The sequence below is a fragment of the Anser cygnoides genome, chromosome 19 (assembly GCF_040182565.1).
Source record: "Anser cygnoides isolate HZ-2024a breed goose chromosome 19, Taihu_goose_T2T_genome, whole genome shotgun sequence".
Taxonomy (NCBI): Eukaryota; Metazoa; Chordata; class Aves; order Anseriformes; family Anatidae; genus Anser; species Anser cygnoides.
The window spans coordinates 3,186,197-3,207,696 of record NC_089891.1 but is presented as its reverse complement, the minus strand read 5'-3'; the positions used below and the strand labels follow the sequence as shown (position 1 = coordinate 3,207,696).

At 48.5% G+C, this 21,500-nt stretch overlaps 1 long non-coding RNA gene across 34 annotated transcripts in view; it reads left to right on the top strand.

Annotated features, from left to right (window-relative positions):
- Nucleotides 1-21,500, top strand: part of LOC106047103 (uncharacterized) — a 133,643-nt gene that overhangs the window by 70,534 nt on the left and 41,609 nt on the right. For 25 of the 34 annotated variants that reach the window (XR_010825994.1, XR_010825993.1, XR_010825969.1 and 22 more), the window contains 2 exons: nt 129-2,229; nt 4,799-4,890. This is a non-coding gene — a long non-coding RNA (uncharacterized lncRNA). Of the gene's footprint in view, nt 1-128; nt 2,230-4,798; nt 4,891-19,290; nt 19,405-21,500 lie in introns of all 34 variants that reach the window. The other 9 variants (XR_010825986.1, XR_010825979.1, XR_010825982.1 and 6 more) reach the window with 9 other exon arrangements.

Genomic DNA, 21,500 nt, shown 5'->3' with positions numbered 1-21,500 from the left:
TTTTGGGAGGAGGGCTAACAGTGTTTTTGTTATCTCTGAGCATGCTAAGCTGAGTCAGTGCAATGTAATTAATGAGGCCATCTCCCATTAGAGGACAGTGGTAGAAGCTATTGCTAATTACTTTGCAGGCATCAAAGAAACAGTGCTGAAAGAGGAGCTCTCAGCGCCCAGAAGATGGTGTAGGAAGATGCTGATTCTTCGCAGGTGGCCGGCTGCAGCATCGCCTGCTCCCAGTGCTGCTGCGGAAACTGCACGTTGGTGGTGACTGAGCGAGCACAAAGCGAGCAGCTGAAGCCACGGCTGCCTGCACGGATGTGGGTCCCAAAGGACTTCAGTGGCTCAAGGAGCAGATAGGTGCTCACACCCAAATAACCTCCCTCCACGGCCAGTGTTTCCTTCAAAGGATACCTGGGCTGTGGGAGCAGCTTTTGCCATTCACAGAACCTGGGCTCAAGCCTTTGCTCCAAAGTAAAGATATGTTTGGTGGGCAGTTTTGTTCTTTGTAAGGGAGACTGGGAGGTCAGCGCTGATATCCTTATCCAGAAAGCGCTGAGATGGCGTTGAACACGGAGATTGGTACTAGCTTCCCTCCATGTCAAACGCAGGAGAAAATGCTACTGTTCTGTAAATGTTCCCCAACTTTCCCATAATTGAGCTTATGAATAGAGCGGCCTGGAAGAGACTCTTTATTATTCCCTCATCCATTTGTTCAGAGATATGGACATATTAGTGCCGGAAACATCTAAGGCCTTATCTAGCCTGACCTTTTGAAGAGCAGACTATAAAATTTTGTCCATTAACCTCACCACTGAGCCCACTAACTCATTGCTGGCTAAAACATATCTGCCACTCTTGGTCTGAGGAGCACACGCAGTGGATAATCCACCATTTCCCTTAATCGTTTCTTTTAATGGCCAGACTGTCTCTCCGTTTAAAGCAGTAATGATCCCTGCTGCTCCTGCAATGTCGCTGATTCACGGCTTGCTGGAGTTTGTGGTGTGCACGTGGGAAGGCCGGGACGAAGCGGGGAGGTTGCTGTAGGTTAGGAGGGAGGTGGCACGGTGGCTTTGGGTAGAGGGGCACGGTTTATGGGGAGAGCGAGGTCTAAGGTTCAGGTCTCAGGAGGCTGACCGTGTTTTGATGGTAGCCATAAGTGCTGGGGTTTAGGAGGGATTTGCTTTGGGTGTTGGCAGAGCTGGATGGGATCTCAGAGGAATTGCTGGGGGCCCACAGAGGACGTCTGCTTGCTGCTTCTGCTGTGCATGGCTCCAGGGCTGAATCAGCAGCTCCTTGCAGGGTTGCCTTGGTCAAACCAGATGAAAAACTCCAGTGTTCCCCCATGCCCTGTCTGTCTGCAGCACTTTTCCATCTTTGTTATCACAAGCCCTAAATTCACTTTCAAAATCATTCAGCTCCTTGTTTGTCTGCTCGCTTAGGTTCCATAATTACAGCTGCTGCTGAGAGAGCAAAGCCTGCTCTGGGAGACCACCGGCACAGCCCGCGGGGAGCATCGAGCCCCCTCTGTGTCGGGATGTGCTTGCCGTGGGGCAGCAGTGTGAGTCGAGGGGTAGCTCTGCCTTTCTCTGGACTGAACAAATAGAGCAAGGCACAGCCTGCTCCCCGCTTCTGTAGCGTTGCCTTCACAAGCGAGCAGCAGCCTGCTGGGTCCAGCAAGGTGAGCAATATTTTACTGGGGAAAAACTGGGGGCGAGTGTTGTGACAGGCAGCCTGGCAGCTGGAGTTTGCCTCCTGAGTGACTTTGGATTGACCATCTCTGTTTGCAGAACGCATTTTTTCAGGGCTTGTCATTTTTAAGGGCATTGATTTTAACATATTTTCTTTGGACGGAGGCTCAACGGTGGAGGAATCGGCTCCAGGAAGGAACAGCATCGGCTGGAATGCCTTGACTGGAAACTCTGCTAGTCAACGGTACCTGGAGCGGGGTTTGTTGATAAAAACCCTTCCTTGGATCCCTCCCCTGCACGTGCCTAATGAATGAGCCATTTGTTTGCAGAGTTGTCGCCTTCCCTATGGACAGGTGCCATTTTCAGTGAAACCATCTCAAACAGCACGTGCGACTCACGGAAGTTACACAGCACCAGGGCAGAGAACAGACTTGCGGGCTGATGAATCCCTAGCATCAGGAAATGTTTGCAACTGCTCGTGGAAGCCTCTGAGGAGCTCTGGAGCCTGTGCCTCCCTTCCTCCTGGCACGTGCAGTTTGTGCAGGTAGGTGTTGGCAGCTGGCGCGGTTCCACTGGGGGATGCTGGCTGGCAAAGGACAAAGCTCCTGACCTTACAAATGGCATGATGGCTTCTGTTTTCTTCTTGAATACATGCTGAAGGATGCCTCAACTGTAATGGGGTGAGCCAAGGTCTGGAGCTACAGGGGCAGGCAGGCTTAAGGAGCTCAGCCTGGTTGGCTCACCGAAGAGAAAGTTCAGAAGCAATGTGATTGCGGTAGGTAATTCCCTGCACCAGGAGAGAATTTCGGATGTGTTACAGGATGGAGGTTGAACTCAGGTTGGAAATAAGACAACTGGGGAGTAACATGGTAATTACCCAGTGGAGCGGCTGACCAAGGCAAGGGGAAAGTTCGTTCTGGCTTGGATGCCTCACCTTGAACCTGGATATCCTCCTGGAAGGGATGCTCTAGTTCAGCCATGTGTGAGCTGGATAACGTTAGCACTGGTGGGAAAAAGAAACTGAAAAATATATATATATGGTGTCCTGGATCTTTTCACATACTGGGCAGCTTTCCCTTGTGTTACTGAGCTCACTGTACAAATAATTATTTCACCATTGAAAGGCAGTAGCTGCTCTGGGCTCCACACCTTTATAAAGTTGCTTTAATTGTGATGCAGAGGAATAGATCTTCAGACTTAAATGGGGAAAGCTGCTTATCCGTCACAAGGACAATTCAGAACACTTCAGTTTGATGCTATAAGTAGACACATTCAGCCTTTCCCCAACAAGTTACAGAATAGCTGTGGGAAATACAGATATCTGAGGTAGTTGGCCAACTCGGAAATCATTAAAGAAAGTGTGTTCATGCTAAACAGAAAACTTGCTGCTTTTTTTATCCTGGATAAAAATATGATACTGGGACAACTGAAATCTTTCACTTTTCCTGAAAACAATTCAGGGGTTATTTCTGACATACATTCAACCATTTTTCTTTACAATATCAGTTTTTAGACAAGGAAACAAAAATGTCACTTTGAAACAAAACAGTGGAAAGTCTGGTTCTGAAAACTGGCAAAACGGTCTGGCTGTCAGCTCGGTGCCAGGGATCACCTTCTCTCTCGCCCAGCTGTCTGTACAGTGAAGGCTGCTTACGGCTGTTGATAAAGATGTCAGCACATCCAAGGCAGCAATGCTCCCCAGGGGATCGATGCCATGGTTTATGCAGCACACATTTCAAGGCTGTAGCAAAACTCGGGGAGCACAGGCAGCGTTGTGTGGCTGTGCAGGTACCATCAGTGCACCCAGCGGTTGTAGCTGTACCTTCCTGGTGTCAGCAGGTGTTGGTTTGGTGAGGCTGGAGTGTCTACAAGCCCATGTTGCAGTTGTATGAGGATGCAGAACTGCACACAATGTCCATTTTTGTACAGCATGTGTAGTGTTCTCCTCCTGAGTGGCTTAGCTATGATAAGGCAAGGTGGAATGGGACATAAATCACAGTCAAATAGCTATGGCATGATGCTGTTTTTCCTCTTTCTCTTTGCGATATTCCTCTCAGTTCATCAGTTTTATAGCAGGGGATTGGAACAGCTCTGTGCCTGATTCTTGTTAAAAGTTGCAGATATCTGTTAATGTGGGGCAGCTGCCGTGGCTGTCGTAGCATTTCTGGGCTGCAGGTCAGTGTAAAGGGATTTGGATAGCGCAGTTCCATCTGAAGGGCTGTCTTGTTAATTCGGGTGTGTTGGATGACTCCTGGAAGCAGTTTTCCTGAGCTATCATAAGGGTTTGTAATAAATCTTAATGAGACGTCCCTGCTATGATAAATTATTTGTTTCTCTAGTAGGAGCTCGGATTATGGCCTCCAGGGAAAATGGGAGGAACCTCAAACCCTGCTTCGGGACGGTGTCAGCAGTTACCTGGCTGTTTACCATCCAGCCAGAAAACATTAGAGCAGTCACCCAAAAGCCTCAGAGCATTGTCTGCTGTTTGTAAAAGTCAATGCTTGCCTCCCAAGGCAAACTGCTCTCAAATTAGATGCTTTGTTTCCACCCAAGCCCATGAGATATAGAGAGATACTTCTCCCTCCCTACCTCTTGTGTTAAAAAGCATCCAGAAGGGATTTACAACCAAGTCAAGAGAAAAGAGGACCAAGCCAGAAGTAAATCCCACCAGTGAAATCATTTTATTGCTTTCATTTTGTTGGTGTCTAAATGCTCTGCTTGAGCACTGGTGCCACTGGGCTGAGATTTGGAAAACACGTGGAAGGCAGTGGCTGTCCTCTTGGGGAGCTCAAAGGCTGCACTGAAGACCAAAGCAAACTGAAGACCAGAGGTGACTAGTTTCCCAAAGGTGCATGATAGATTAGGCCAGCCATGAACCTTCACCGCAGCCCCTTTTCTCTTCTATTCCATACTTTGGAGTATTTTTTTTTTTTTTTTTTTTTCTATCAGCAGTAAGCAGACACTTGAAAACATCCTAATCTGGGGAGATTTCTAGGCGAGGAAGTACTGGAAGCAGGAGGCAATAGGGGTGTCCCAAGGGCGTGGAGACATCCATAGGAGCTGTGACAGGTGTGAATTAATATCTTTGCTAATTTGCCTTTCTCTCAACACAGATGGCAAAATTCCCGGTGTCAGTCACGGGTATGGTGGAAGACATCCTATCAGAAACATCTCTACGTCATCTGGTTGGCCAAGACACCTGCAGGTTAGTTTCTAATTCAGTAATGCATGACCTCTTGATTAAAGCATTTATATAGTTTGTAACTAAAAAAGAGTCCTAAAGGATCAGACCTCAAACCTGCTGAAATGTACCTAAATCTTTAATTGTTTGCAGTAAGCTCTGGATCGAGCCTTGAATAACTGTTAATTAGGAATCCTCTAAAGTGATGGTGTGAATGCTGTGCTGGTAATATGCAGGTTGCACAAAGGTGATGGGGTGGTAAATCCCGAGGAGAAGTTAGGTTACAGTGATCTGCAATGCTTAGTGAAGTGGATTCAAGCCAGCAAAATTGTCTTAATCCAGGCAATTGCTTTTGTGTAATCCTGTAATTGGGTTAAACTTGTAGCCTGGGACACTCTGCGAGATGTTCGTCCTGTTCAACTTGGGGACTTAACTGTGGTATGTAAGGCAGTGTCATCGCCCTCAATAGTGGGCAGAAATAGGGATGGCCAGATGGTGACCCAGATCTTGGTGGTCTTGCTGCCTTGGTGAGTGCTTTTTCTCTCTCTGGATGAAGAGAGCTGAGGGAAGTGCCTGCTGTTTGGTGGGGACCATCTGGATCTACAACTTGGAGGGATGGAAGCTGGAAAGAACCTGGGAAATACTGCAGACACTGCTGTTGGTAGGAATTCCCAGTGCATGGTGTCTGCTGTGACTACAAGGGACAGGGTTCCCTTGGAGACTGGTTAGGGGAGTTATTTAAGATGAAGTCTGATAGGTTTGTGAAAGGAATTGTATGACAAATCAGCAATTCCTAGGACCTGAAAAAGCTTTGATATGAGTCCTTGCATAGCTAATCTGTTGATATCCCCAACAGGGATAAGAGATCAGATCACTCTTTATTTATACCATACTTGTACAACTTCACTGTTCCGAGGCTGCTTCCACTCACCTTTGAGATCAGGAAGGAAAGTTTTTCTTCCTCAATCCATGATTTGGCTTCTGGTGGGTTGGGGGAGCTCTTCCAGGTCTGAGCAGCCTCGGAGCCTGCAGCACGGGAGGAGGTAAGCAGCTCCCTTCTGGTGGCATCTCATTCTCTCCAGTGCCTGGTCGTTGCACTCAGTCTCCAGACCTGAGGTCAAGAGGGAATTTTCCCTCCGGGTTCATTTGGTAAGGACTGCAGGAGGTTGCTGGGCGGTGGTAGTTACGGCATATCTTTCTTTTTGTTTGGTCGTGTTTGTTTTGCCCTTCTACACAACAAGATCTGCTTGCCATGTTCCTCTGGGAGTTATATTTAACAAATTCCCTGCTAATGTCCTCCTCGTGTTTCCTCAGTCTGAGGAGGAGCCTCAGGGGAGAGGACCTCTGCCATGCCATGTCTGCCAGACTTTGTGAAAGATAGGAAAAGAGATTGGGGGGGTTGATGGTAAATAAGACCTATTTTGAGTGGGAAATGGAGTGCAGGCCTGTGTAGAGACAGACACAACTCATACTACTGGAATGCAATTGCTGATGGACCGGTTAAATTCAAAAGGCAATGGCCCAGGCCCAGATGTTTAAGAACTTCAGCATGGCTTGAAATTGGCATAACAATAAAAGGGCTCTTGTTTGGAAATAGTTTCTTTGAGGTTAAAAAAAAGAGAAAAAAAAAAAAGAAAAAAGCTCTTTAAAGGGAGCTGCTCCATCTGGCATTGAGATCCTTGTGTCTTGGGCATGGAGATCCAGCGACATGGCTGTGGAGTGCCACCATCACTCACGAGTGCCAGGTCTCCTGCCACTGTCCAGCACCAAGAGGGATGCAGCTCCTCCGTGAAAGGGGTGAGTGTACGCATGCTGCTGTGGCTGTAGGGCAGCTTGTGAGGTGCTGCAGGAGGGGAAAGGGGAGCAGTGGTCCCCATAGGGCCGTAGTTAATGGAGAGGGGTGACAGCCAAAAGCTCTGACACCCCCTAACTTCAGACAACCACCTGATAGACACGGAGAGCCTGTGGCCATCCCACCTGTACCCCTTGCTCGTTGTCAGGTCCAAACCACACCCCAGGAATGGTCCCGTAGGTGCCAGTGGAACATCTTCGGTGATACTGCAGTAGGACTGTGGGACCAGGCTCGTGAATTTGGTTGCAGATAAATGAAACTGCAAGAGAAGAGGCAGAGCAGGTCAGACCCACCTGCTGCCGTTTGCCACAGATCTGCTGGCTTAGTCCAGCAGATCCACTTCAGCAGTCAGCAAACTGCATTTTGAAACCGCAGCCTCACCACGGCGAGTGGCAATATTGCCTGGTCTTCTGGGGACAGCACTTTGCCCCCACGCTTTCTAATGTGCAGCTGGATCTTTCCCAGTGATCCCATTAAGGCTCTTCAGGGAACTGGAGGGAAATTATGTTAAGAAGATAATTATAGGGTAGCCTGGGTAAAAAGGCAGGTCAAGAACAATTTGAAGAGTTGGGGAATGAGTTCAGTTAGCTGAAGAAGTGTCGTGAGGTGTCCATTCCCTCTAAGATGTTTTCTCACTGCCTCAGATGAAACCTTGGTTGCAGCTTTGTAAATGCTCTTCTGGTTTGCAGTATTTCCCTGGCACAGAAAACTCTCCTTGCTGTATGGATACCAGGTACTGCCAGAGCTAGAGTTAGCTGAGAACATTTGGATTATAGGATTTAGAGACAGATGGGACCTTTTTCATTATATTTTTTTATGATTAGCTCACAACATAACATGTGAGGCAGTCACGTATTTCATATTCACACAACAAATTATGCATCTAGTATGAAATAGCTCTCGTTTCCTTCTCTGAAATAGGGTATGAATTTCCATCTGGAATATATAATGTGGTTTCCATATGTAGAAACAGAGACTTGTAACAAGTATCAAAGCAGTAAGAACATTTTGGATGCTAATATGCTGTGGAAGTGTCTGTCCAGTGAATGTACGAGAGCTGTCGGTTGATTCATGAATTCTAAGACAGATGTAACTCAGGAGTGGGGTTTAAGCCCAGTAGGATCCTTGAACGCAGTCTTCTGGTTAAGGATACTGAATTTAGGGCATCTGTGCTGGAGGGGGCTGCGGTGCACTTGGTTCTGCCTGAAGTCCTGTCTACCCTGACCATATGAAGAAGAAGTCAAACCAGCTTTCAGGTCAGGAAAATACTTGTTCCGCAGTTTTCAGAGCTCAGCGTAGGTGGGTGCCGAGTGCCTGCTTGCACATAGATGCTGAGTGTGTCCTGGAGGTTCTTGCTCTCACCTTAACCGCCTTCCCATGTACCCTTCCCATTCTAGGGCCAGTCCACCAGGACTGTCTGGAACAAGCTGCTACAAAGTGCTGGGATTGACCTGTTTTGGGCAAGACTCTGTTGGGTTGACAACCATGAGATTTGGTATTTTCAGTGTGACTGGAGTTTGTGCAGTGTGGAGGCTACTGAGGATTTCTGCTTTTGCTGCCTCCCCCGTGTCAGACAGGCAGTCTGGCCCCATGACAAGCCGAAGGTGCCCTGCTACCAATTCAACATCTCAGTTTCTGGTTAGTTTCCATTACACATAGAGCATGTCAGAGTTTTCACTTTTTTTTTTCTTCTTTTCTTTAACTTATCATATCCTCAAAGCCTGTTTCTGAAGGGTGAATGGATTATTTATTGCACAGTGCAGTTTGGTGAATATCGATGGAAGTGGCATCTGGTCTCCAAATGGAGACCTTCTTCCCCTCCAGGTCCTTAAGAGAACATGACAGTAATTGAGCAATAATGAAATGTTTCAGGAGGAGTGTCGGAAAGTTCAGAGTGGTATGGGGGAGTTATAAATCTGGGCTGCATTTGGCTTGAGGAAGAAACCCCGTTATAAACTTATTAGCTGCTGACACCGTGCTTCTCTCACCTTGCACAAGATGTAAAGCTCGCCTCAACGCCGTCACACCGCCTTTCACTTGCACCTGACTCAAGGTGCTGCCGGCTCAGGCACCACTCTTTGCTTCCCAGGAGATCAGTAGCAGAGATCAGGCACACACTCTGATCTGATGCCTTTGAAATGCTCTGGCCAGACCCCTCTGTGGTGCTCCTACAGACCTTAGCCTGCTTCTCCACCGCTCCTGCAGTTATCCACTCAAAATGGCTGCAGATGGTACCCAGCATCGCTGGGTCTGCCCAGGAGGTCTTCTGATTGCTCGGCACCAGGAGAAACCTTCTTGCCATGGAGGTAGAGCTTGCGTTAGTGACTGCTGCAGTAACAATGTGGGCCAAATAGGGGCATTTTAGTACGTTTCCCTTTTGCAGTCATTTGTCCCAGCAAAATACTGAAGCCTTAGCTTCAGTTTTGTTCAGACTAGCTTTTGGGTACCTAAATGGAGACTTCTTTCAGCTTTGTAGTCTTCGGTTAATTATTCATGTTGTTTCTAATTCGTGTGTCTCAGACAAGGTTGTTCTTTTTCTTTCCTCTCCAGAAAAATTGTTCCAAGTTCCAAGCTGGGATTCTTTTTAGCACTCAAAAGCTATTTCTGACCTGTCACATTCAGCTCTTAGCTTGGACTACGTTGTCCCCAGCTTTCAATCTAAAATGTGGTGGGAAGTAGGCACTTCCAGGGGGTAACTCATGGCCCCTATTTCAGCTACCTCTCAGGGTAGGATGAGGGTGGTTGATAGAGGTGTCTGGGTGATGGGTTCACGCTAGACACCACTCTGAGACTGTGAGGATGGACTTCACCTGAACAGATACAATGATTTGCAGCATAGACATCTGTACCTGAGCAGATATCAAGCTCTCAATCGCCCATGCAGAGAAATAGGTACTTGTAAGGTACAATTTTTGAGGTTTGTTTAGCTCAGATGGAGAAGAGCGTGCAAATATTTATTGACTGCTGTTGCTTAATAATGATTTTTTCTGACATTGTCTTGTGACATTGTCATCAGCTGAGGTTTGCATCCTGATTAATTTTTGATGTCTATTGTGCAGTCATTTCTTGATCCAGGTGATGTGCTAGGAGCTAGTGGAGGACCCTTATCAGAATATTTTTTGTTAGTATATAAAATGGCTGGTAAAAGCCTATGTACCTGACAGCTTTGCAATCAATCAAAGCTGTGATCCTATCAAGGAATGGAATCAGGTCTTCTTGACATTAGAAGGAAAATAATATGGTGCATCGCTTCCTAACGGGTTCTTATCTCAGCTGAATGCAGGATTGCTAACTCAGAGACGTGTACGGAAGGGAGCTAAAAATATTGGACTGACTGAAGAATATTTTTCGCATCCGGCTTTGTGAATCTTGTGAACTCTTGTTCCTACAGTCACTGGTTACAAAATACTGCTAACTGTCTTTTGGAGAGAGTTGTGAAAGGAGTGCACATTTAATTAATAATGGTTACATATGTCTAAATAAATTCCTGCAAAAAGTGACCTTTTTAAGGAGATCTTATGATAAAACTGCTCTGGAGGCAAAGTTAGACTTTCCCAGTTCCACATTTAATTAACTTAGTCTGACTTTTATAGGGCTTTGTGTTATGCATTTCGTTCTTCAGTAAACAAATGGCAGAAAATTAAAGCAGAGCAACTGCCAATGAACAGTAAATTTAATTGAAAAATAATGAGTTGCCATGGGGTGCCGTAGGGTTCTGCAAAGATAACGTTATTTATCTTGGAAAACTTCCACTTGCATTTGTCAAAATGTGATATATAAAAGGAACAAAAGGAAGAAATATGACATTAGATAGGAAAGGGCTAAAGCCTGATTCCTCATGGTGAATTTGGGACTGGAGTTAGGTGGAGTGAAAAACTGATTTCCTGCGCTCCACGCCAGCTCAGTACAATTTCCATCTGATGCATCGCTAAGTGAAATGTTGTGTCAGGAGGAGAAGTCAAGTGGCTGGAATTCGTAAGGTCCAGATGAGCAGGAAGGAAGATGAGCATCAGTGTCACAGGAGGGGAGAAACGTGTGAAGTGATCTCGGTTCTTTCATGGTGAAACAAAGGCAAGCTTTGAATGCTCTCTGGTTTCACATAGATTTCAAGGGAAATTAAGTGTCTGGAAAACAGAAGTGAGCCCTTGAACAAAGGTGCTGGATTAAGACAGACACAAGATGTCTTCTTTTTGGGTTAAAATAATAGATTTGCATCACTAGGTTTGGTTCTCTTTGGGAAATACTTGAAATTCATTCTGATTGAATAACTTCCTGGGCAGTGAGTAGCAAGAGGAAATTTGCAGACATTGACTGACAGTGAACTGTTAACCCAGTTGACAGAGTAAGCAGCGTTACTCTGAATTTGCAGCCGTGTAATAGATCCACAGCCCTGGGTACCTCCCTGTGGGTGAAGGCGATGTCCTGGGCATGCCAAGCCCTTCCTGCTAAGCTGTGCTCTGCAGATGAGACCCCTTTCACCCGACGCATGCCTCTTTGATTGCCAGTGTATGAAATGCGACGTGTAGCAGTTCGTTTTTGCAACATCTGTTTTCCAAGCTCATCATTTCCCAGCAGTTCCCACTATGCAGCAAAACCCACCTTATTTACAGCCTTCACATTTGGAGGGCTCAGCAGAGCCCAGATTTGGCTGACATTTGCAAGGTTCCTGCTTTTCATTTTGACCCATTCTTGCTTTATTTTTAGCTGTTTTAAAATGACACGTTTCCGTCTTTTAGGTAATGAGATGCTTTCCACTTAATTCAATCACTAGTTAATTTGATCCTCTATTTAATTTGTTCCAAGCGTCTGGAAGCAAAATTCTGTATCGTAAGTATATGTATGTATTACATATATAGCTTCCACCCTTTGCTCTGATCATTCTGCTTGCTCTAAACAAGGCTTATAATTCAATCTTGGGCTATTGAAACCTGCCATTTAATTAATAAGAAAAGCCAAAATCAAAGGAAGACAGAAGGCAAAGAAAAGGTTTAAGGAGTCCTGGTAATAAAAGATGACTACGACTGAAAGTTGCATCGTGGAGTACCCGCTGTTGGCTAGGAGCTCAGCTATGTATGGGCTATCAAATCTGTGAGCGTGGGGCTGAGGGTGGGGGAGAACTGATGGAGAGCGAAACCTTTCAGGGAAATGTTAGGAATAAATGTGAGTGGCCCCTTGCATGGAACAAGGTTCAGGGCTCGTTGTGATAAAACGGAACATGAAACCAAAAATGTTGCGTAGCAGAGTTTCATCAGTCACCCGGGGCCTTTGGAGCCTGGAAATCAGATGGCAAGGGAAGAACGCTGCTGCAGCCCGTGCCAAATCCGTGTCGTCTCCAGCGCTGTCAGGAGCACCCGCCAACACTCCATAAAGCTTTCACTTCCATCTCCAACAGATCCCCCCCAAACCCTCACCGACCCGAGTTAATCAAACACTCACCTCGGTGCTCAGCCTCTCTGCTCACCTTTCTGGCTGCAGCATCAGCAGAAAGACCCGCGGGAGCGTCGTGTCCAGCTGGTGGTCGGGGAGTGGGTTGTGTAATGCTTCCTGGTACCTTGCTCTTGTGATCACCTCATGGGGTTTGCAAAGGCAGTGGAGAGCAGGTGTGCTGGGAACCTGGGGCTTTGCAGCCCTTAGGCCATGTGGGTTGTGGGCACGGGGGGATTTTTGTGTGTCCTGGTCTGAGCAGCATAGCTGTGGGCCAGCAGAAGTCCTTGTCAATCTCTCTGTACAGCTCAATTATTTCCGTGGTGCTTTGCTTTTCAGAGACGCTGAGTTTGTGCCTGGGTGTGAGCTCGGCTCGGGTGTCCCCTGTCTGAGCAGTGGCTGGTGTCTGGGTGCCCCTGCAAAGAGCCAGCTACCAGAGTGCTGGAGGACATGGGACGAAGCCCATGAGACACACCGAGCCTTGTCAGGGAACCCAGCTTTCGCTTATTTTCCATTGAGAGGTGAAGGCAAATAAAAGCCGAGTCAGCAGGCAGCCCCACAAATACGGGGGGGATTGAACTAAGTGGAAAGCATCTCATTTCCACTGCACGCATGCCCCTCTCCCGCTTTCTGCTGTAAAAGTGTGCTCTTCACCGAGGAGGCACAGCGGTGCTGTGAGGTCTGCTAGGGGGTTTCTGGCACGGAGACGCCTGCGGGGCTGGCTGCAGCGGGGCTCCTTGTGCAGGTGCTGCTGGTGCTGGCCAAGGAGGTTTGGTGCACGAGGTTCTGGGTGGCTTCCCTTTGCCCGCAGTCTGGCCCCGCGCGGTGCTGTGGGTTACCTGTGCTACACCGCGGCAAGAAGCGGAGCACGCAGATGTGAGACAATTGCAGCGATGGTGGCAATGCCAGGAGAAGGTGGAAAGGGACGTTGCGTGCGGCCGAGAGGTGAACCGTCCAACAGGCGGCCAAGATGTGGGGAGGCAGCGAGTCCGCAGATCGGCGCAGCGAGCAGTGACCAAGCCTTGGCTGGGCTTCAGTTCCCCCACGAGATGGAGACAGCGCTGCTAGTTTCAGTTACTTCCCAAATGTGGCGCAGGAACGATTTTTCTTAATAAATTGCGAGGAGTAATGAAATAAGACAGAGCTCTCGAGAGGGTGTGAGGATTTTTATGGGAGCTGCGGGGTGAATATTAATGAGCAGCTCATGTCATTATTGCTTACTCTTGGTTTGTGACCCGAGCTCCATGGCCCTTTGTGACCTTTGTGCCCCAAATTCCAGGCTGACGCCCTCGGATCTCTAAGGACCGTTTTCATCTGCAGTGTCCACGGGTTATGTCATGGATCCTTCCTCTCTCGGATGTTGGGGTATGTCTTGCTGTAGCTTTGACTGTTGGGGCTGTGCTCCTCGTGGTGTGCAGCACCGTGGAGGTCCTCACCATGTCCCATCACGGCGTGGAGGTGAGCTGATCCATCTTATCATGCAGTCACCTAGGGAAGTGTGCTGGAAGTGTGAGAATCAGCAAAACATAACTCCTGTCAGAGAGAGGAGACTTTTTCCTCCTTGAAGGAAATAAAAGCATCGTTTGTGTTCTTTCCTGAAGCAAAATGCTCCAGCCTTTCCTCCTGTGCCACTGCCAGATGCTGGGAGGGGGCTGTCAGGGGGAGGTTGTTCCTCCTTGCCCCAAGGCAGGACAGGGGGAGCAAATGCTCCCAGCTCTCTTGCTTGGTGCCTGTGTGCACAGTCTCCTGCTGCAGCTGCAGGCGCAGCCCCGTGCCTGTGACTCCCGGTAGAGAAATGGGTGCATGAGCAGAGATCAGAGCAAAACCAGGTGACTTGGGTCAAAAAAACCCTGGGTCCCACTTCCAAGAGCTGAGACCCTGTGTCTGGGGACATACCCTGCTGGGCCAGCTCAGGACACCCTAGAGAGTGCAGTCTCGAGAGCCCAGATATTTTACCTGCCTCTGCCACTGCTCTCCCCTGTGGCCTTGGTCATGTCGCTTCCCCTGTGCAAAGCGGGGCCGTGCCTTGCTGCGCTGCTCGGAGCAGCCCAGGGAGGCTGTCCTTGTAATGCAGCTGGTGGGGTGGTGGGGGACTGGGTTTGCTGGATGCTTGGCATCACATCACCTTCATGGGACAAGCGTCTGGAGAAGCAGGGAAGCATCAGAGGTGTGGGATCAATGTCAAACGTTGCCTGCAGCGAAGGGCAGTGTGCTGAGACACACACACGAAGGCCGCCGCTTCGGGCCTTTGTTCACAGCAGTGGCCAGTCACAGTAACCAACTTGATCTCATTCTCGCCTGTTTCTTTGTCTCAATTTCAGTATTTTTTCTGCAAAAAAATGTGTTGTGTACCTGAGAATCATAATGAGTAGCTCCTTGGGGACTAGTCCTGCATCACCCATACCCGTGGGGCTCACAACTGTAAGTGCAATGGGTGCAAGAGGAGATCCCTCATAAGCACAGAGCCTTCTGTTCGTCCCCCCTGGCTTCCAGACCAATCTCATCTGCTTTTACCTGAACCTCAGTCTCCCTCCTCTTCCCACCCCTAATGGAAAGCAAGCCTAATAGAAAGAGTGGTGCTAATGATCACGACCCCACTACTATTTTATTTCCAATTGGCAGCCCATGCAAGCAGCCCTATTTTCTTTTCTAATAGGAAACTTTATGATGTACCAAATTACCCTGTAATAGTCTGTGCTGAGCTGCCTCCTGAAAGGTAAACGATTTTGATTTTTTATGATCGGTTATTATTACTTTTTTTTTTTTTTTTTTTTGCCTATTCCATAAAAAGAGGGGGATTGCATTAAAGAGCCCCCGGGTTGCAGAGCGGGGCCAGGTGGTGCTGTCGGAGCGCTGCAGGTGCAGGGCAGCGCGGGTGGCTCCGCACCTCACCTCCTGGGGGGCTTGGTGCAAACACGGCTGCTGATGGCCTGCGGGGATGCTGATGGGTGGCAGAAGCTGCTCAGAGGCACACAAGGGAGGTCCTGGGGGCCTGCGAAGCCCAGGCACAATTCTGCATGATGTGGAGTGCCATCTCCTGGCTCGACAGGAATTAACTGGGCTCTGGCAGCGTTTGTCTGGTCCACGGGGCAGGGAGCCTGGAGCAGCTGCTCCCTTCGGGCTGGAGTCGGGAAATGATCCAGAGAGAATGGCAGCAGCAGGGGATGGGAACGCTTAATCCAGAGCTGCTCTCCCGAGCTAGTCGGGGAGAGCTCATTTCCTGATAACAGCTTCGTTTTAATTAGAGGAGCTGAGCCCTCACGCCACCCGAGCTGGAGCTGAAGTTGACGCCGCTCTGGGAAGTCGTGGTGGTGTTTTCCTCCGCATTTTGCAGTAGAGAAGCAGCAGGGAGATGTGGGACGAGATCCAAGGAGTGATTAGGCAGGAAACGTCCCATAGGCATCGCTTTTATTTTAGCTGAAATGAGGTGCCTAAATATCTTCCTGGCTCTGCGGGAAGACGACTGCAGAGACCACACTTAAATCACTGTAATGTCTGCTTGTATTTGTGAAAATATGTGACTGGGGCTTTTTGTAGCTGGATCTGGCTACAGATTTAGAAGAACTGGAGCATGAGAGGTGAAGTCCTACCTAGTCGCAGTTTGTCCTGTCCCCTGGTACAGTAGGGCTGGGGAAGTGCTGTCACAGCTTGGTCTATATCAGGTGCTTTTAATTGCTGCCTGTATCCGTCACATTTCCGTCAGTTGGTGTCAATTCTGATAAATCTGACTGCAGAATAAGGAACCGCTTATGTGAAAAAGATTTTAGCGCGGTCCAGTGAACACACTTTCCATTTTTTCAGTGTGCGTGTTTTTCCAGTAACTAAAAATTGTTTGAAAAAATCTGTGTCTATTACCAGTGACTTCAGTAGAAAAAGGAAATCTGTAATGGTGAAAAAACAGCGACGATTTTGTGAACAAATAATCACACACTTTCCACTGAAGTGCTCGGTGAAACCTGTGATTAAAAATACTCCATACAATTTGGCAGCAACATCTTTGGTTGAAAAATGACATTTAAACACGCCTATCTTTAGGAACTAAAACCATGTTTAGCAGTTTGAGCCTCGTTGCCAGTTGCAGGTGGGTAACAATAGGATTTTGGTGCTGCTGTTTGTTTTGCCCAGTAACAGCCCCAGACAGGGCAGCATTGACTGGTGCCTGCCACTTGACTCAGTGCCCCTTGTGCGCGCATCCGTGGAGGCGAGCGAGCTCCAAGCCAGCTCCAGACATTTGAATAAAGGGGGATTTAATGGAGCTGTGTGTGTATTTATAGCAGCTTCTGTCGCTTGCCTGTCTCAATAGACTGTCGCTGCGATCCAACGGCAAATCAGACTGCAGGTGTGCTTTTTGGCACAGAGGCACCCGTGGGTCGGGTGCCCGCTGGGTTGCTGAGCGCAGCTGCCGGTGGCCTCCAGGCTGGGACAGGGACCTGGCAGTGCTGTGTCCAGGGGTGGTGGTGGCCAGGGCACGGCTGCAGGGCAGGCTGCGAGTTGTACCCTGGGGGCTACCCGCAGGGTCTCCACGAGGCGTCAGCTGCTGACCCTCTTCTGCCCTGCTTCCCAAGGGTGCCCACCTCTGCTCAGAAAGCCTTTGGGGTGGCCAGTGGAAATATTTCCGAACCTCGATGCTGGCGGGCTCCCAGGCTGGTTGCCCTGATGCGTCTCAAGCAAGCATCCCTTTTCCATGTTCCACCTGCAGACCTTCGGTTTTGCCCGTCCAAGACTGTGTGTGGGAGGTGAGGAGCTCCTTCTGTCTGTCTGTCTGACTAATCCCAAGGTAGCCCATGGAAACCAGTGCCCCTCAGAGAACCTGAGCGTCCATTTCAGCTTCTCTGGCTTGAAAACCTCTGCCCTGGCTGGAGCCGCCAGCCTGTGTCTGCCTGCCTCACATCGGTGGTTTTGGGGAGCTGTTGCCCGCGGGGACATCCTCCTTCACCTCCATCAGGGTGCGCGCAGAGCCAAGGCAAGGTGCTCTCCTCCCCCAGGGAGACCAAAGGAATCTCGCAGCAGAAAGAAATAGGAAGCAGATTCTTGGACTTCTGCATTTTAGTGCTGAGGGTGGTGAAAGAAAGGGCAATAATTCTTTTGGATTTACTTACTGTCCAACTCTCTGAGACAAGATTATGCACTCTTTCCCTGTAGAGAGCAGAAAGGAACAGCAGTTCAGGCAATTTCCACCCCGACGTGGCTGTGTAACAGGAATGAGCATCTCTTTGCAGCTATGGCTGGGCACTTCTAAGACACATCCCCCGTGGGTACAAAGACAGAGGGGCAGAAAGCAGAACAGGCTGGGAGCTGAGCCCCCTGCACTCAGCAGTACCTTCACCCACTTTTAACTCATCTCTTTCCTTAGCTCTTTACACCTACCAACACCCTGCTTTGGTTTCTTTGAAAGCCGTCTTTTTATTATATGTGGGTGAAATCTGGTCGTGCTCTACTGTTTATTAGTCCAAAACTGAGGTCAGGCAGGTTGGATTTCTTTCCCGAGTGCTTTTATAATATTTGTGTTAGCCGGGCAGCTAAGTGCTGTCAGATGTAGCAGCAATGGAGCTTGCTGCTGTTGAAATTTTTATGGTTTCATGCATTTTACAGCATCACCTGTCAGACTCCAGCAATCATGATGTCACCTGTAGTGGAATATATAAATTTGAACAGCGGAGACTGGAGCTGGGGGAGTTCTTCAGTAATCTGTGCTCCCTTCTCCCCTCCTCCTCCGCAGGGGAGGCCGGGAGGTCTAAGGCATGGCGAAAGAAAAGAAGCAGACTTTTCTTCTCCCCCGGGCTTTCCCGCAGCCGTTCTGCATGATCTGGGCAAAATCGCTACCTTCGCTCCGGGCTGCAGTTTCCATACTGCCTCTTTGTTTCACTCACTGCTCCTCTGGGGAAGAGATCTCCCGTATTCATCCCGAGGCATGGGAAAGGCTCAGGCGGTGCTGGGGAGTCTCCGGTAGCTGCGCAGGGTGCGATGCCCCGTGGGGTGGGATGGGGACGGCAGAGCTGGAGGCAGGTGCCATGGGGCTGGGAGCGAGGGGCGGCGGGAGGGGTGACCTACCCAGCACAGAGGTTTATTGAGTGCAGTTGGTTTACTGAGGGTGGTCAGCACATAGCACAGGCATGAGCTGTGTGGCAGGGGGCAGGAGTCACTGCTGTGCTTGTGGCATTGGGCTCTGGGATAGATGTGGCTCTGTGAATCGTGTGGTTGTATCCTCAGCTCACCCACCGTCCGCATGCTCCAGCCAGGCAGGCATTCAGAAATTAACTAAAGATCTGACAACACATCGAGTAGCAGCGCTCATTTGTGTTTTTGGAAGCAGGAAAACGACTGCGTTTTGTCCTTGTTCTCATGGGTTGGTGTAACCTTTTCCCTGTAAACACTACCTAATCAAGTATCAAATGAGCATTAAGATGATATTCCATGTGGCTTAGCAACCCTAAATGAAGACATGTAGCTCTACTGCTGGGCTGTAAACCCTCAGTAAAAATGGCTTAAGAACATACCGATCGGGTTTTAAGAGCTGTGTAACTGATACTCATCTTATGGTATCGTTAGGCCTCAATAAATGTGTTTCTAATAATCGCTATTTACTGAGGTTTCGCAACTATGCCAGAGGTACGTATCTGTTACCTTGTGGTCCAGCCTCAATAAATGTGTTTTTAATAATCAATTGGTACTTCAATAATAAACAATAATTGCTTTATTAAATATGAATTCGAACATGTTCTGCGTTTCAGTCGCACTGAATTCACCATCTATGTTTTGTTATTCCGAAGGAGCTTTTACTGACCGCCTGTTCGTCCTAGCATGCATCAGATATTGCTGCTCCTGTAGAGCATCGCTGACTTCTGATTTATAACTCATGACAAGTATTTCACTGCTTTGTTTCTACTCTAGCCTAAGCAGTCTATCTGTTGCTTCCATGTAGTCTTCCTCTGAGAAATGTTGCGATCTCTCTTATGGATCATTAACTGGAAATGAACTTGGGACCCTCGGCTCTAAACACACAGCCTGCTGCCATACAGCCTAGCAGACCAGCACTGGTAGTTGGCAGTACAAGTAATAGCAGCTTGGGACTCTAATCTTTTACACAGTAACTGAAGAGGAAAGTTGGTTTCTTGCAGTGCCGTTGAGAAGGCTTTATTGTTTTTCAGGGCATGGGTTTCACCATGGGTCTTCAGAGCCCGGTGCTCCCCACGGCGCAGATGTCCCCGCTCATCTGCCACTGACTGCCCTCCTGTGCCACTTCTGCTTGGAAGGCTGGGGAGGTTTGTCTCCTTCTCATCAGTTTCTGAAGAAAGTTTTCTTCCCAGGGCTGGTTCAGCTCTTCTGGATTCTGCTGAGCACGTCATGGTGTGTCCCCTGACCTAGCGACCAGTCCTGGACAGGAGGTGAGGAACACAAGTAGTATCCGTGATTCACATCACTGCACCCCATAGGTTCATCTTGTGTCCTAAATCTTCTCTGATTTGAGATCTTTACAATCTTCTGTACCATCATACTCAGAAATGTCCTGCACTCCAAAGGCACAGCAACTGGTTGTTCCTGTCCCTAGGAGACAGGAGAGAGACTGTCAGCCCTTCCCCCTCCATTTCACTTGAGGAAAGCTCTGAATCCCAGCCCCACCTTCTCAAGTGGCCTTTCAGCATTTCAGACCACACTCCTCTCCCCTAAACGGGACCTTCTGCACAACGCCTTGCCACGCAGAGCCGTGGGGCCGACTGAGCAGTTATCCCCCGCTTTGCCACCCCACGCAGCTCAGCCCAGCAGGACGAGCAGAGGAAGCGTGCTGCAGCTGGGACACCCCGCAGATGCCAAACCCCTCCGAGCAATGAGAACCGTATGTGCGCGTCTGCGTTCCTCGCCTATGTCGAATGTCACATTGGATTAAGGCACATCAAGCCATAACGGGTGCAGAGTTCGATGCCTTTAATTAGGCCAGTCAAAGGCAGGAATTCCCTTCTGCCGGGCGAGTCTGCTCCCATGACAAGAAGATTAGCGGCCTCAGTTTGTGATCGTCAAGCTCGGAGGCTTCCATCCCCCTTTAAGTCATTTACAATTTTCTCTTCCCCACACTGGTACTTTGGAGGGGCTGTTTTCATTCCAGGAGGGCAGGGGTCAAAGCATTTTGGTGAATGTCCCTGGCATGTGTTAGGGTAAATCTGCTCCGTCCTGGACTGCATCTGGGCTAGACTTCTGTGTCTGTCTGGACCTAGCAGTAAGACCATCAGAGCACCAGGGCCTTGCTGGCACTGACAGTGGATGTCTGGTGGACATCTACTGGCCCATGTTTTTGGGAGGTGCACTAAGGGACACACCAAATAATGGAAATCCTCCAAGGGGTGGAAATCCTCCTGTCTGGTGGCACATGCCAACCACAAGATGCTTCGGAGGAGGAGGAGGTGTCCCCGTCCTTCAGCTGTATGCTGGAGGGTTGCTTGCTAGTAAAGCAGTTTGTACGTGCTTCTGTTTGAGCAGTCCCACTTTGCCATTTGTCCCTTCTCCCGATCAATCCCGTTCAACCATCTCTCTGTCCTCAGAGTTGGGAACACCCAAGGGCGGTGCTGTCGGGCAAGAGACCCACCGGGAGCTCCTCTGGGCTCCTGAAGCCTGCTGCTGGTCCATGGCAGCTGGTACTAGCTGTGCTGAATATGGATAAAGCCTTGAGGACCTGTGGTGCAGGCTAAATTGTCTAAAATGTCCATTTCTAGGATGTTACTGAAACTCCTGGCCTGTGTGGCTTTCTAGTTTATTTTTTTTTAATTTGAACTTTAAGAATTTTTATGCTGTTGCATGTCAGCTCATTACTGTAGTTAACATCAATAGACTGGAAATCTTAATTCTGCATTTTGTTTCTTCTTTTTATATTCCTTTGGCTTAAGCTAAACTCTTCAGGAGCTTGAGATTAGTGTTTCTTTGTCAGAGCTGCAGAAAGGCTTTTGTGTCTGACTGCTTGTCCATTTTCTCAGCTGAGTACAATATTCCTCCCTTGACTCTTTGATGTCCTGAGACTATCTCTTGGCACAACAAAGCTATTAGACTTTCGACTTAAATGGATCTTTCCTTTGGTAACTTAATGCTGCCCTCTGAAAAATGAGTCCTACGCTTGCAAGCCACTTTAAAGCATCTCAATGGTCTACATGGAAGAGGGTCAGAGGTCTAATTAACAAATCTTATTCCTGACATCAGTAAACAAGAATAAGGTATTTGGGAGCACAGTAAATACTGTGGAAACACTTGAGAACTAGAGGTGCTTGGGTTATTGTTGGATTAGCTGTAGCTAACAGTTGTCTGGGTAGAATTTTGTATGAGAGATAAAATGATTGTTTGACAGAGCAGCAGTCTTAAAATCTAAGAAATTCTT